The sequence below is a fragment of the Trachemys scripta genome, chromosome 3 (genome assembly GCF_013100865.1).
Source record: "Trachemys scripta elegans isolate TJP31775 chromosome 3, CAS_Tse_1.0, whole genome shotgun sequence".
NCBI classification, from domain to species: domain Eukaryota; kingdom Metazoa; phylum Chordata; order Testudines; family Emydidae; genus Trachemys; species Trachemys scripta.
This window is the reverse complement of record NC_048300.1, coordinates 74,753,685-74,768,547: the sequence shown is the minus strand read 5'-3', so window position 1 is coordinate 74,768,547 and position 14,863 is coordinate 74,753,685. Positions and strand designations below refer to the sequence as shown.

The 14,863-nt window shown below is 43.7% G+C and overlaps 1 long non-coding RNA gene across 2 annotated transcripts in view; it reads right to left on the bottom strand.

Moving 5' to 3' along the window:
- The window catches only part of LOC117874701, a 52,275-nt gene continuing 37,412 nt past the window's right edge, over nucleotides 1-14,863 (bottom strand). Inside the window, exons 1-3 of one of the 2 annotated variants that reach the window (XR_004645053.1) lie at nucleotides 13,365-13,553; nucleotides 4,931-5,281; nucleotides 1-172 (exon numbers count right to left, since the gene is read on the bottom strand). This is a non-coding gene — a long non-coding RNA (uncharacterized LOC117874701). Of the gene's footprint in view, nucleotides 173-4,930; nucleotides 5,282-13,364; nucleotides 13,554-14,863 lie in introns of those variants that run through there. The other variant, XR_004645052.1, reaches the window with a different exon arrangement.

The following is a 14,863-nucleotide window of genomic DNA, read 5'->3' as shown; positions in this document are numbered from 1 at the left end:
GACTTTGCTTCCGCTTCTCATGGAACTGGAGTTCAGCAGTCAACGGGAAAGCAATCCCCGATAGATCAATCGCTACCTGCCCATCAGGGCAGGAATTGTCTTCTAATTTCAGAGCAGATATCATCTTTTCCCAGTCCATTCCATGCTTCACATGGGGATTTCCATGTTATTGCTATGCACAAAGAAAATAAATCAGGGTGTGGTTTGGCTTAGCTGTTCCAAATCCTCTGATTCCATTCCAGAATGATGGCCCTGTTAGGTACAAAATATATTCCACCTCCAAATTAGGATGACTAGTATGCTAAAGCTACTGCAGAGGCTAGGTAGGTGGAGGTACATATGCTATATGCATGTTAATGGAAAGGTCACAAAGCAAATATTAGCAATCAAGAACATTAAGTGGACACTCCCTTTAGGATATATCTTTCTACACCCCAAAACTAAATTGGCTGCTTGGGAGAGGCACAAGCCAGCTATCATGCTTTAATGTATGACATCTTGGCTTGACAACAACTAAGTTTAACAAAATTCAGGAAATACCAGTGATAGATGGGTTTTTTCGTAAACAAAACAATGCCCCCTCCCATAAAACCCCACACAGAATTTTGAAAAGAATTTGGAAATTTGGTTGCTTTTTATTGAATTAACAGGAAAAAATAACTCATCAGAAATCAAGCCCGTGACATTCATTTTTTATTTACTAATGAATGACAAAGGGATAACAATTGTGGTTTAGGTCTTTTTTAGTGAACGTGCTTCTTTTGTGTTGTTAACTGCCAATTGTTATTTGTCTTGACATAAATCCTCGCTTCGATTTGTTTGAAGCTGCACCGACTCGTGTATGTGTACCATTGCCCTGTACTGGATGGAGTGTCAGACCTGTCCAAGCATGAGTGACCATGTCACACGGTAGCAGATGGGCTGCAGAGGATAAAAGTCTTGTTAATACAACTGATGAGTCTCATTTAGCTCAAGGTGTAGAGGCCTGTGTTTTGTTTCCCTAGGCTGCCTATGTGTGATATAGCTAGAGATGGAGTGTCAATTGTTTGTGGGCACTGCTTTGTTAAAATAGGCTTTATGCACAATTAAAGAAAAGTGTACCCATGCTCCTAACATTAATACTCCAGAATATCCAAAGATTCATGCCTTGGCACGAAGACACTCATGAAGAACAGTACATAGCATTATCCCTTGAAATAAATGCACAACTTGCTGAGGAGCTGAAGAAGAAACAGTCGAACAACACGTGTGAGGGAACCATAGGAAATGATACTTCCCTATTCTCAACATTACACATTCCTTCTGCATCCCACTGTATGTGACTGCATGACAATCACAGGAACTAAGCATGGGTCAAACTAGTTGGCAGGGCTGGATTAAGGCATAGACAATCTAGACACATGCCTAGGATCTAATGTGTGTATGGGGTAGGGTGGGGGGCAACCTGAGCTCTGGCTGGTCTGGTTCAGGTACTGGTGCAGGAGATGGCCCCATATCAGAAGTAAGGAGGAGCAGTTCTGGCCACCCCACTGCCTGCTCAGGTTTGGCCTCACTGACCCGCTGTCATGATGGGGAGGAGGCAGGGCTAAACTTGAGGTGAGTGGCATTGCAACCCCCGGTGCACCAGCTCGCAACTCCACTCACTTTTGGCCCTGCCAACCCCGCTCATGACAGAGGGCTGGCCGGGCCAAACCTGACTGGGCAGTGGTGCGGCCAGAGCTGCTCTTCCCACCCGCTGTTGTGGGCTGGGTTCTTCACCAGTACCTGAAGGAGTCTAGCTGGAGCTTTGCCACTGTCATCCAGGCACTGGATGGTGTGTGCCTCCATGTGGGAGCTGGCAGTGGGGTTTGCTTAGGACCCAGAGATGGGTTAATTCAGCCCTGCTAATTGGAATTATTTTACCCTCAGATCATTAGTATTGTCAGTCAGGGTTCCATACTTTAGTGGTACAATGAATGTGGGAATTAAAAGCCTAGACAAAAACTCCTTAAACTTAATCTTGACTCTTACACAGACCCTCTCTCTGGTTTGGGTAAGGCACATGACACCTCTGCCTCAGTTTCCCCATTTGTAAAATGGGGCTAATAATACTTACTCCCCTACCTCACAGGGGACTTTTGAAGACTCATAGTTTAAAGTAAAGTGGCTAGAAGATGAAAACCGTGATGCAAATGTCAAGTATTATCATGACTACCCACTGTTATCTCCATTTTTTTGAGAATTGCTTTCCCATTCGAAACCAAGGAAAAATATTCCTTTTAGTCTGACACCATCAACGTTCTGCACTGAATTTCCTACGGATTTGGTAAGGACACTCAGGAATATGAGAAAAAGAAACAAAATATTGCCCCCCTGATCCTAGTTTACCTCACATCTGCCAGGAAATTGTTTTGAAAGTACCTGACATTTGGTGCAATGTGCTGCAAATCCCAAGGCAAAATGTTTACCCTTTCCAAAGCATTGTCACGAGCCCCAGGAATAAGCTTTTTCTAACACAGACGATTCAGCAGAATCTGGCGGGAACGTGACACCCCAAGTTTTCCTTCAGTTTGGTGGTGGAATTTTAACCAAGAGATCTTGAGAACCTTTGTCCAATATGTTGCTGGAATATCGACATTTAAAAATTCCAGAAAAAAATATTTACCGGCCAGATTATTTTCTTCTAACTCAAGCCAGTTAAACCTCGGATTTTAAGGTAAAGTTCCAATATGACTAACCATGTTTAAAGAAAAACAGTCAGTACAGGCAACAGCAACATTATGCTTAGGTCAACATCTTCAAATACACTACTGGAATGGTGAATGACAACAATCCCTTGGTGTGCTGGGGGGGCTGGGAGACTGGTGAGTCACTTGACTATTATGATATTAGTTGTACTGAGAGATAATTGGGTGCAAACTACAGTAAATGAGCATGGAATGATCAATTTAATAGTAGCAAATGCCAATATTATCGGGGGGGAAACTGTTATTTTCCATCCTAGAAAAAACATTTAGCCTGTTATGATTACTCTGACCCTTCCCTATTCCCTGACAGAAATTGTTCTCTCTCCTAGAAATTAGAAGCATTTAGCTATTGCATATGTTTTATAATATAGTTAAGTGATTCGTGCACATTAACTAGCTCTCCCGCCCCCTCACTGTGAACTATTGTTTAACTTTCATATGCATCATAGGAATAATAAAATGCCAGAGAATAGGAGCTCACATGAGCTGAGCTCCAGGACTTGGGTTTTTTAACCACACGGTCTGAGCCAGGTACCAGCATGTCTCCTGGATTTAAAAGTGTTTCTCTCTGTTTCACTTGAACAAGTAAACAGATGATGTCAAATTTAAAAACAAAACAACCTTTCCCCCCACCCCCAAAAAAACATAAAAAGCATAAAGCGAAGGGAAGAATGAGACTAGAGATGTAATGTTCCCTCCTGCTTTACCAACTCTCCATTATGTGGTGTTCCACAGAGCCTGCACTGCAGTCTGAGCTGCCCCACTTTGAACAATCAAACAGGATTGGGACCAGTTTTAGGATTTTGAAGAAAACTGGGCCAGATGATTCTATGGGAGAACTCCCTTACTTTACTGTCCCCTCCCAAACTGACCAGAGGCATTTACAATGAAGTTGGTGCGGTGGGATAAAATAGAACAATTGTAGAATCAGGGTTGGAAGGGACCTCAGTAGGTCATCTAGTCCAACCCTCTGCTCAAAGCAGGACCAATCCCCAGACAGAATTTTACCCTAGTTCCCTAAATGGCCCCCTCAAAGATTAAACTCACAGCCCTGGGTTTAGCAGGCCAATGCTCAAACCACTGAGCTATCCCTCCCCATAGGGAGTTGTTGGGCCCCCATGGTAGGGTACAGCTGCTCCTGTGCTCAGATTCATGTATACTGGAGCTGCTAATATTTGAATCCTTTTCCAAGGACATTTTCTAAATAAGCTGAGGGCCTGGGAGCAACCAGAGGGTTGTATATATATATTGGTGATTTTCAGGTTATTTTCTTTTCCCTTTCCACTAATTACTTACTCATAGATTTTGAGGCCAGAGGGGACCATCATGATCATCTGGTCTGACCTCCTGTACATCACAGGCCACAGAACCTCACCCACTCACTCCTGTGGCTGAGTTACTGAAGTCTTCAAATCTTGATTTGAAGTCTTCCAATTACGAAGAATCCACCATTTATTCTAGTTCATACCAGTAAGTAACTGTGCAGAGGAAGATGAAAAGCACTCAGGGTCTCTGCCAATCTGACCTGGAGGAAAATGCCTTCCAGACCCCAAATATGGAAGTCAGTTAGACCCTGAGCATGTGGACGAAACCTACCAGTTGGACACCTGGGAAAGAATTCACTGTAGTAACTCAGAGCCAACCCTCAGAGCCCTCCCCAACAGCAGTTGCAGATTGTCCACATGCCATTGTAGGCAATCTCATCATACTGTCCATTCCATAAACTTATCAAGCTCAGTCTTGAAACCAGTTAGGTTTTTTGCCTCCACTGCTCCCTTTGGGTGGCTGTTCCAGAACTTCTCTGATGGTTAGAAACCTTCATCTAATTTCAAGCCTAAACTTGTTGATGGCCAGTTTATAGCCATTTATTCTAGTGCCAACATTGGCCCTTAACTTAGATATCTCCTCACCCTCCCTGGTGTTTATCCTTCTGATGTATTTAATGAAGGCAATTGTATCTTCCCTCAGCCTTCGTTTGGTTAGGCTAAATAAGCCAAGCTCCTTAAGTCTCCTCTCATAAGGTAGGTTCTCCCTTCCTCCGATCATCCTACTAGCCCCTCTCTGCGTCAATACATAGGTATAGAATCGAGAGCGGTCAACAATAAGTGATGTAAACCACCATCCCTATAGACAAATAAAATGTCTGACAGCGCACTACAGTAAAATGTAGTAGCATGAAAGAAATAAAAATAAAATTCACTAACCTAAAAGCAGCATGTATCTCTCCTTGCTTTTCCTGCCTTCTCCCATTTCTATATCCCATTTGTCTCTTCTTCCACCTCTGACTTGCTCTATCCATCTCCATGTCCTTCTTTTAATTTCATTCTATTTTCTGGTGTGTTTTTTTAAAAGTCTCCCTCCTTCTTTGGCCTTTTCAGTTTCTTTGTAAAATAACATCTCCTCTCCTCTCCCGCTCTTTTCCAGCATCATCCCCATTCCCTCTTGACCACCACTCTCTTGCTCATGCCGATCTTACGTTCTCTCTTCTTTCTTCCTCTGCTCTCTCCATGGCCTCCAGAATTTCCAGCCTCTTGATGGTGCCACAGCCGCAGGAGCTACAACCATAAAGTGAAGCTGAAGAGAGTAAGTAATAGGCTGCCAAGTGTGTTCATGAATGCAACAGTTGTCCAGTTTCATCTAACATTGGGGAGAAATTACTTTCAGGATTAATTTTCATTTCATTTCATTTCAGGATTTTAAGGTCAGGAGTGGCCACTGTGATTGTCTTGTCTGATCTCCTGCATAGCACGGACCATAGGATACCTGTACTAATTCCTGCTTCAAGCCCAATAGGTATGTTTGAACAAGAACAGATCTTAAAGAAAAACATCCAGACTTGATTTTAAAATTCCCAATGGTGGGAATCTATCACAGCTCTTGGTAAGTTGTTCCAGTGGTTAATTACCCTCACTGTTAAACATTTGTGCCTTATTTCTAGTCTGAGTATTTCTAGCTTCATCTTCCATCCTTTGGATCTTGTTGTACCTTTGTCTGCTAGACTGAAGAGCACCTCTATTATCACTTTTCTGTTCCCCATCTCAGTACTTATAGACTGTGATCAGGCCACTCCTTAACCTTCGGTTTGATGAACTAAATAAATTAAGCTCATGTTGTTTTAATTTGGTATAATTTTCTCCCAGCAAGGGAGAAAAATCTCAGCCTTTTCAGTTTTTCATAGTAGACAGCTATGTGTGCCCCTGATTCTGTTGCTCCTTTCTTTCCTTACATAAGAACGGCCATACTGGGTCAGACCAAAGGTCCATCTAGCCCAGTATCCTGTCTTCTGACAGTGGCCAATGCCAGGTGCCTCAGTAGGAATGAACAGAGCAGGTAATCATCAAGTGATCCATCCCCTGTTGCCCATTCCCAGCTTCTGGCAAACAGAGGCTAGGGACACCATCCCTGCCCATCCTGGCTAGTAGCCATTGATGGACTTATCTTCCGTGAACGTATCTAGTTCTTTTTTGAACCCTGTTATAGTCTTGGACTTCACAACATCTTATGGCAAGGAGTTCCACAGGTTGTTTGTGCGTTCCATGAGTTCTCCCACCACCCTTCCTCTGTCCTACATGTTTTCTCCTTAGTCTCTCTAATCATATTTGGAGGTGGGAATTGTTACTGTACCTAGGGCATGTATGTTGTAAAGCCTGATCCCTTCTTCAGATCAACCCACTGCAGATCAACATAGGATCAAGCTCAGTTGTTGGCAAGCAGCCTGCAAGTGGCTGGGAGGGTGTTGATGGCAGTCCTAGTACCAGCATCAGAAGCTCAAGTGGTCCTCTTCACAGCAATGAATCGACAGGGTGAGTCACTCCAAAATTGGAGACCCATGGATTTAGGCTTTGCAGAGCCCAAATATTGACTCTAATTATCTGTGGTAGAGACCCAGATAATGAAAACAAACAAACAAAAAATCTGCCATGACAAACTTTCTACTCTAGTTTACCTTGCGATGGTTATCTTCACAATGAGAATGGCTAGAAGCTGGGCCAAACTCTTCCCGAGGATAACCCTACTAACATCAACAAATTTGCAATACAGATAAATGTGGCCCACTGTTTTAAAATAAATACTCACAAAAACTGCTGGACCCGGAGCAACAAAATTCAGAAGCCCCGATGTCGGCCCTGTGAAAGATAGGATGCTAGAAACAGTCACACAACTGATGACACTTAGCTTTTCTACTTCATAACATTGTAGATCATTCTTCTTCCCAGACGCCTTCCCAAGAAATGTACACACTGAATAATTCTTTCTGCTCACACAGGGCCTAAAATTCACACAAAACTCTTCTGACACAGGGAAGCAATATCTCCATTACAGAGATGGAAAACCTGACACAGAAACGACTCACCTTCCAGTCACTTGCCCCAGGTCTCACAGGAAGTCCATGGCAGAGCCAGGAATAAAGCCAGACCTTCTGACTCCAGATCTTGTGCCTAATCCACAAGACCATCGCTCCTTCCACTCTGCCTGTGTTTGTACAGTACGTTGACCTGACTGGAAGAGGCACGCTAACTTAAAATACTAAATTCCATGTATTGGGCCAATTTAAAAAAAAACATTTTTTTGTCATGGTTCATTGTTTTTTCTAACTAGACATTAGGCCGTCTCCGTGAAGCGAGACAGCCTTCCTTTCAGAATTTTCCAGGAAGCACAGTTGTCTCCCACATGTTATGCTTAATGTAACTCAAACAAATGTTTTAGGAAATTCCTTCTAATTCAGTGAAATTGTGAGCTTGGCAATGGTGCACTGGAAATGAGACTGAAAGATACTGTATTTTTTTTTTAAGTGTAGAGGAAAGTTTGGGCTTAAAATTGGCTGCTCAGGGAGATAGAAACTCATGTTATGCATAAGGGATTTGGCAGGTCTGAACACAGAAATTTCCAGAAGTGTTTGCGTGGCAACAACTCTATGCCAATCCACATTTTTTAGCTATTCTGGCCAGCTGCCCAGCCTACAAGAAAGACTTGTATCTCCACACAGTTCACTGGCTTCCCTGATGAGTTTCCATACTGCATGGCAACATTGGATAATCTTATTTGTGTGCCAAAAAAACTCCTGCTACTTATATTGTTACTAAATACCAGATGTGCTTAATAAAGAGTAAGTGGAGCCAAACCTAGGGTAATCACATAACCTATCATTAACATTTTCTAACAACAAAAATGCAATTGGAACACCAGATTACTGTTTTGCTTTGTTTGCTTAACGCCCTATTACTGGAACCCCTAGGGTGATGGGAACAGAACGCGGTAGGAGTAGACAGTTCTGGCACAGTTGATGACGTTGTTTACAATCACACCCCTGCACATCTGAAACATGTGTGAGAAAGTAAAGGCTAAGCAGATTTCCTTTGCACTCGGCACAAGGGCTGAGAGGGAAGGGAAAATTGCAGCAGGAAGTCTACAATGAGCTAGAAAGTAGAGGGATCATATTTCTTTATCCCATGGTGGGGGATAGAACAAAACAACTGTGTGGGTTTGATCCTGCATTCCTTGCACATCCAAAGCTCCCCAATGCACAAGGAATGCAGGAGTAGGCCTTGTTAGATTAAATTTAATGACAACTAAAATCCTCAAGTCCATTAAAAACATATTTTTGTGTGTGGCAGGGTCCCAATCACCACATGAAATGTATGCACATTAAAATAGGAGTTGCACATGTGCATATCCAAGGCTGACCAGACCCTTGGGGGAAAAAAAGTTAAGTCATGCCAATGGCAACAGGCCTCTATAGTAACAGGCACATGATAGAAGGAGGGATACAAATATGCTCTGACATTTATAGATCCTCTGTATCACCAAAAGAAAAGGCCTGCTGAGATTCAACAGGAACACTGTAGAAGCTGTGAGTCAACCCAGTGCAAAGAGATGTCATCCTGACTGAAAATAGATGTGGGTGAAAAGGCCAGCTTTTCCCCACAAAGTTATCTGAAATTAGGCATTTTAATGAAACGAATAGAAAAAGTTTTCATTTATCAATGCATTTTTAATCTGCATTGTTATCTGTATGGGGGGGGGGGGGCGGGAATCAGCAAAAATACACATAACTGAACATAACTGAAATTTACCAGGAAAATCAGTTCTTCAGTGTGACTGTTTTTCATTTTTGGGTTGTGGAAAAGAAGATGACTGGGCCAAGGTTGGTGGGAAGTTCATGCATTTTTATGCATTATGTGGTGCAGCAGTGAATACAAAACAAAGGCCAACAGCGGTCCCATTCCCTTGGTCCCTGAAGAGAAAACTCCCACTGACTTTATATAGGAGTTTCGCTTATACCGAGATTGCAGCATTGGTCCCAGGAGCCACAGCCCAAGTAACAATGGGTGAACAGGTTACAATGGGTGTAGTCTGAGCAGCCTGGAGGCTAGAGGGTGGATGCCTTGACTCTTGATCTTAATGTTGTGTAACATGACTAAATACAAAAGTGCATTACAGTTCCTCAGCAGGGACAAAGAGGAAGCCAGCACACAGAGGGAATACAAAGGCCTCAGTCCTGCAAGGGGAGCTACAAATGCATATCCTTCCTCCCATGTAGAGTCCAATTTATTTCAATGAGACTTCGTGTGGATGTAAGAATTTGTGTTCTGCAGGATCAGAGTCAAAGCCCATTTCACTTACCATCAGTTTGATGATACTGGTTTTCAAGGCTGAGGCAAACTAAGGGTATGGCTACACTTGGAGCTGGGGGTGTGATTCCCAGTTTGAGGAGACATACTCATGCTAGCTCTGATGGAGCTAATGTGCTAAAAATAGAGCACAGCTGCAGCAGCGGAAGCAGCAGCAGGGGCTAGCCACTCCAAGTATGTCCCTAGGGTCTTGGATGGGATTGTGCTTGGGGCGGCTAGCCCCTCCCGCTGCTCCTGATCAGAGCTAGCAGGGGTACATCGCCTCAAGCTGGGAATTATATCCCTAGCTCTAAATGTAGATGTACCCTAATACAACCGGCATGCTGCCAAGTAAGGAAGGCTTTCCATTAGCCAGCTTTCCACACTTGACCTCTGCACTAGTGCTATTGTAGTTACTTCTGTTTTGCTCCTGCTTCCATTTTTGCTTCATACACAGTGTGCGCATCACATCTTCTTTATCTGTGTGTCATCACTACCGCCTTTCCTGTCTTTGTCTGTTGTCATAATTTCCTGTGCTAGTACTACACAGTTAGGACCATGTGTCCATCTACTTCCCTATGGAGTCTTACAGACTTCAGTGCAACTTGGTCAGGAGTAACTATATATATGGTTGTAACGCTTTTCAGGGTCAGCCCTTTAGATTGTAAGCCCGTCAGTGGCAAGACTCTCTCTTTAGCACCATGCAAATGTATGGTGCTATTATATAAATAAGCAATAAAATAACAGAGGGCTCTAGTCATCCATCCTTCCTCACATTGCATTATACTTTACTCCACAGGTAGTTCCACTGAAGTCAGGGGAGCTGAGCAAATCCAGAGGAAGAAGAGAAACATGCGACCCCCTGTAAAAGGGTAGCACAGCTCTTGCTTGTATTGTCACAGAGGTCCTGGGCACTATGACTGACCCAGCCAGAATGCCTTCAGGGACTCCCTCTGCTGCACCTTCCTTTACTCCAGATGGAGCCATGCTGCCGGGAGCATGAGGAGGATGCTGGCTCTCAGACCTGGTTCAGAGGCAGAGGACTCCCACACAGATGGCCCCATCCCTCCTGCAGAGCCAGGAAAGCCATGGGGCTTGGGAGCCAGACTCAAACTCAGGGTGACCAGATTTCCAAAGTGAAAAACTGGGACAACTGTGCAATGGTGGCAGCTCCCCCCCTCTGTCCCCACCCTTGTTCACTCACTTCCCTGGCACCACGTCACTCACCTAAGGTAACAGTGACTGAAAGCTCCAGTTTAGGATAGTCCTGCCTCTTGTGGGTAGTTTGCTGGGCATGCAACAGTGAATGGAGTAGCAGCTCCTCCTCACTGCCTCCAACATCAGCCTTTTCAGGGCCTAGACACATCTTCCGGAAGGGTTAGGAGAAAGTGTAGGAGAGCAACTAATCCCATCCCTTGTGTGAGAGCCTTCCCTCCCCCCGCCTCAAACTCCCCATTCCACTTCCCGTAGCCACTTCCAGTCATCTGCCTTCTTCCTGGCTACGCCCTGCCTTTGCAGCTGTAGCTAATATCCTACACTTCCCAGAAAGACCCCAGTCCCTCTACTCCCAGGAGACTCCAAGACAGAACATTGACATGAAAATCAAAACCTGACTGAGCCAGTCCAACATCTGCTCATCCTAGATGTGGGGGAAACTCCACATCGGAATGTTCATGGAATTTTGTTCCTCCTGAGACTCTTCCTGCAGGTTTTAAGGCAGGAGGTGGCAATATGGCCTGTAATTCTTTAATTAAGTAAGATGAGGAGACTTTCTTCTTGAAAATTGACTGGGACAAGGAGGCACTCTTATAAGTGAGTGAAATATGAGAACCCAGAGGCCAATCCCTAAAAATACCTTGTCAAATGGATTCTTTCCATGCTAGGCCCACATATTCCATTCCATCCAATGTACAGTAGGAGCTAAAAGGAAGGCACAACCTCCCACACTCACTTAGAACCAGCCTTTTATGAGGACCGAAGATTTTATTGTCTTTTTATTATTGTTGTTTTTTTTAAAGAACGTCACATACACACCAAATGATCCCTCAAGTGGACACCTAACCCCAGCCCAAGGTTGCTCTCCAGCTATACAGGCACAGAACACACTGTCTGGTTTCTCTAAACAGTCTTGCAAATACAAGTACAATACTTGGCTCCTGGCAACCCAGATGTACAGTAACATCCAGGATACAGCTTACTTCAGCTATTCCCCCAGTAGATACAGCCCCTTTTCAGCAGGAGGCTTCGCTCTGCTGATTAAAGCAGCTTTTTCTGGCTCAAGTTCATGCAAAACTGAGCCCTGCTGCTCATGCCCTTGGTGAAAGGATCCTTCCCTTGACTAGAGCCCCTCTCTTCTGAGAGAAGTCTCTTTAACTTGTAACTGGGTCCAGCTAGAGTATTTCCTGTTACCTATCCCTTGATTCTGCCTTAACCTCTTCCCTGCCATGATGCAGGCTAAAGGACACTCCATCACAGAACCATGCTGATCCCAGCTGGGCAACACAATGGCAGGAGATAAGTGCAAATTAAAGCACATGGGAAAGATCTGTGAGTGCTCTCATACACATTGACAAGTCTTATATAACCTGTTACCATTCAGGACACAGACCTAGATTAGTATTAGTGAACATTAGCTAGGCACGCCTGTGTATTCTTTTTAAAGAACCATGGAACAGCCAATTTAATTACAAGGCCAAAAACACATTTACAACTGTTCAAAGGAACAACCTAAAAAAACAAAATAAAACCAAACCATAGTTAACCCATGGAACTCACTATCACAAGGTATTACTAAGACAAAGGTTTTAGTAAGAGACACACATATTAATTTACATGAATAATAAGAATATCTGCAGTTTACTAGCTAAGCTAAAAATGTATAAAGGATATCAGCTCCCATGCAAGCAGGTCATTAATGGCTAGGGATTAGGAAGAAACTTTCTCCACAGGCATGTTATTGCAACATTGTCCATTAGGAGTTTTTTACATCTTCCTCTACATAGCACATAGTGTTGGCCAGGATACTGGACTAGCTGGACTTGAGAGGCAGTGTAGCCCAGTGGAGGAGGCACTGAAGTAGGAGTCAGAAAATCTGGGTTGTATTCCTGGCTGTACCATAAGGGACCTTGGGCAAATCTCTTTGCATCTGTTTCCCCTTTGTCTATTTTAACCCTAGGCTCTTTGATGCAGAGATTGCCTCTTATTGGGTACAGTGGCTAACAAGAGGGACTCTGAGCTGGGCTTTGCTGTTAGGTTCTATCATAATATAAAGAAGTAGTTGCACTATTGGTCTGTACTATTATGCCAGTTCCTATACTTCCTACAAATGGGGACAGTGGGCCTCATTCTGCTCTCAATCACACCACTGTAAAATTAATCAATTAAACCATCTCACTAGCTAAAATTTTGGTTAAGCATTGCTCTGTGCTGGAAAGGTGCTAACCCCATGTCCACAGCCCATGCAGAAAAGGTCTGCCTAAATTCCTGTTTGAGTTCCGTAGGCTTGTTTGTGCTCTCATTTACACCAGTTTTTTACTGGTATAACTCCACTAACTTTGATGGGGTTATGCCTCATGAAGGGGGGTTCCAAAGAGGATGGAGCTCGGCTGTTCTCAGTGGTGGCAGATGACAGAACAAGGAGCAATGGTCTCAAGTTGCAGTGGGGGAGGTCTACGTTGGATATTAGGAAACACTATTTCACTAGGAGGGTGGTGAAGCACTGGAATACGTTACCTAGGGAGGTGGTGGAATCTCCATCCTTAGAGGTTTTTAAGGCCCGGCTTGACAAAGCCCTGGCTGGGATGATTTAGTTGGTGTTGGTCCTGCTTTGAGTAGGGGGTTGGACTGGATGACCTCCTGAGGTCTCTCCCAACCCTAATCTATGATTCTAAGGGCCTGATCCTGCAGAGCGCTCAATGCTTTCCACACCCGTGGACCACTATGGGAGTTGACGGCACTCAGCAACTTGCAGGATTGGGCCCTTTCATTGGTGTGAAATCAGGACCATTGTGCCCTCATTGACACTCACCATTCTTGAAAACAGGTTGTCTCCCCTTGTTGGCCCAAGGTGGAGAACAGCTTCTTGTTTGCTACGCCAACTAAAGGTGCAGATGTGCAATGCTTCTTCTCAAGTTTCCATCATGTCCAGAGCCCTGAATAAGGTGGCACAAATAATACGCATATAACTATTCTATGCATATAACTATTCTATGCAAGAAAAAGGTTCAGAATATAGTGTTACTGCTCCCAGCTCCGCTGCCAATAAAACACCCGATGAAAAGCATAATTCCTTTGATGCAGCCTCAATCAAGTGCTTTACAAATAAAGGTGGATCTAATATATGTTGTACTTGCAACATGGTAAACAGAAAGTCCACTTGTGAAATCAATATGACTGACTACTCCAGAGAAATCATAATGCAAATCTCTGAGAGCTCTGAATTGCTCTATTGTTCTATGGATTTTGGCTGCAAATTGTTCTGGATGCTATAGGATATTTGGTTGCTAATGGCTCATTTCATATTGAACTCTTAAGGACATCCTATATCTTTCAGGCTGTCAACTACCGGTGTTATTTTTCCTCATTTGCAGTATCATAGTAGAAAAAATATTAGATGAAGTTAAACTCTAGATGATAACGGGACTGACAATTTGTCTTCTATATGAATATTATTTGTATTCCAGTATTATTGGGTTGGAAAATATTATTGACTCTGCAGAATTATCATTTGTTCACTAATTGCCCTTGGAACCTACTCACTATGGGCCAAAGTGGTTAGGCACTAGTGTGAGTCACTAGGGCTGGGTTCAGGGCCTGGCTCTGCCACAGATTTCATGTGTAAGTCACTTAACATGACATCCTCAGAGGTATTTAGGTGTCTAAATACCTTTGAGAAGCTGGGCCTTAATCTCTCTCACTCCAATTCAGCAAGGAACTTGAGCACATTGATATGATATTGATTGAGACTCCTTGTGGGCTTAAAGTTAAGCACGTTTCAGTACTTTGCTTAATCAAGGACTTTGAGGTTCATGCCCTTATCTATCAAAATGGCGTCAATAATATGTCCCGACCTTATTGCGTGCCCTGATGCGCTCAAATATCTTGGTGATGAGTGTCACAGAAAATCTTATAAATACATAAACTAATAAATAACTCCCCCTCCCGCCACTGCAACTCTTTTACAGCTGTGCTTCTCTTTGACAGCTGGACCCAACACCCTGCAGTGGAGACTCAATCCTACCTCATTTCCAGGACTGGCCCAGTAGTCCCCTATCAGCTGCTCCATAGAAACCCCACAGAAGGAGACTGCTGAAGGGACATACTGGCTGGCCATTCAACCCCCACTCAGTGCTGCCCATGCTTCAGGATTCATTGGCTCACTGTGGGTCCCCACTAGGAGTAAATTACAGCTGCTTTCTATCTCAGTTTCACTTGCATGGTCTTTCTGCTGCCAAAAGCCATTCACCAGGGTCTGTGTGAACATAGCCTTTTCTAACTCTATTTCCTCAGCTTTTAGATGATAATGAA